The sequence below is a fragment of the Macrotis lagotis genome, chromosome X (genome assembly GCF_037893015.1).
Source record: "Macrotis lagotis isolate mMagLag1 chromosome X, bilby.v1.9.chrom.fasta, whole genome shotgun sequence".
Taxonomy (NCBI): Eukaryota; Metazoa; Chordata; class Mammalia; order Peramelemorphia; family Peramelidae; genus Macrotis; species Macrotis lagotis.
In genome coordinates, this window is record NC_133666.1 from 427,972,901 (window position 1) to 427,974,480 (window position 1,580).

Sequence of the window (1,580 nt, forward strand, 5' to 3'; positions counted from 1 at the left end):
TTCTCTCTCATCATATTCAATTTGGATCAATGTATATCATAGAAACAATGTAAAGATTGGCAAATTGCCTCCTGTGGAGGGAGGGAATAAGATTAGGAGAAAAATTGTAAAACTCAAAATAAATAAAATCTTTAAGAGGAAAAAAATATGACCTCAATATTCTTTGCCAGCTTCATCAATTATTGAACTTTAGCCCTCTAAACATTTTAAATAAAAGAAGCATTAGCCTCTTCAAAAAATTAACCTTTGGACATCACCTCAGCGGTGCCGTAGAGGAGGCCGAGATGCCCAGTGATTCACTCTGGGAAATTGCAAAAGCTGAAGTGAAAAAGAAAGAAATTTCTGAAAATGGTGGAGACGGGATAGAAATATGTGGAAAATCCGTATTCTTCATTGGCAGTAAAAATGGGGAGACAAGACAACTATTATTCTAAGATGTCTTGACAGAGATGAGCCACCAAAACCAACCTTAGCTTTGGAGTATACTTATGGAAGAAAGGCAAAAAAGGCCATAACACACCTAAAGACATTACTCATTTTTGGGAATTGGGTGGAGGAACCTCTTTATTGGACTTAATCAGCATCCCAATAACAAATGAGACTTTGCGGACTTTTTCTTTAGTTCTTGTTTTGGATCTTTCAAAACCTAATGACCTTTGACCAACCATGGAAAATCTATTGCAAGTCACAAAATCCCATGTAGATAAACTCATAATGAAACTGGGCAAGACCAATCCTAAAACAGCTGCTGAAATGAAACAGAAGATATGGAGTAATATACAGAAGGACCATCCAGATCGTGAACTGATTGACCCATTTCCAATTCCCTTAGTGATAATTGGAAGTAAATATCATATTTTTCAGGATTTTGACTCTGAGAAGAGAAAAATAATCTGCAAGACACTTCGATTTGTTTCCCATTATTATGGAGCTACATTGATGTTTGCCAGTAAATCAGAAGCTCTCCTACTGAAAATATGTGGTGTTATCAATCAGTTAGCATTTGGCATTGACAAAAGCACATCAATATCTGTGGACCAGAATAAACTATTTATCCCAGCAGGATTGGATTCTTTAAGTCAAATAGGGTCTCCCCCTGTCTCTGAGAATGAAATTTTGAAGCTTCATGCACAAACACCAATGGAGCTGTAGAAAAAAGTATATGAAAAAAATCTTTCCACCAAAGAGTGCCAGTACATCCAAAGAGACTAGAGACCCAGCCCAAGACCCCCAGTATGCAGAAACTGAAGTTGATGAGATGCGAGCCCAGAAAGACCAGGAACTGGAACATTATAAAAAAAATTCTTCTAAATCCTGGAAACAAATCAAGTTAGATTCCTGAATCCAAAACATCTAAACACAGGATCAATAGAATTTGAAAATACATATATATACATATATATATATATATATATATATATATATATATATATATATATATATGTTTGAAATAGTGATGAATGAAGAATCATTCTCTTATACTACAATTTCCTTTATGGAACCACTCCACTGGAATTAAGGTACTTCTAAACCAGAATATGAAGTTGAAGGATATCCTTGAATTGAAACTTTATCAGAAT

At 34.9% G+C, this 1,580-nt stretch overlaps 1 pseudogene; it reads left to right on the forward strand.

Moving 5' to 3' along the window:
• The first annotated feature begins 272 nt into the window (after window positions 1–272).
• LOC141498512 (cytoplasmic dynein 2 light intermediate chain 1 pseudogene) lies at window positions 273–1,376 on the forward strand (annotated as a pseudogene).
• The last annotated feature ends 204 nt before the right edge of the window (window positions 1,377–1,580 follow it).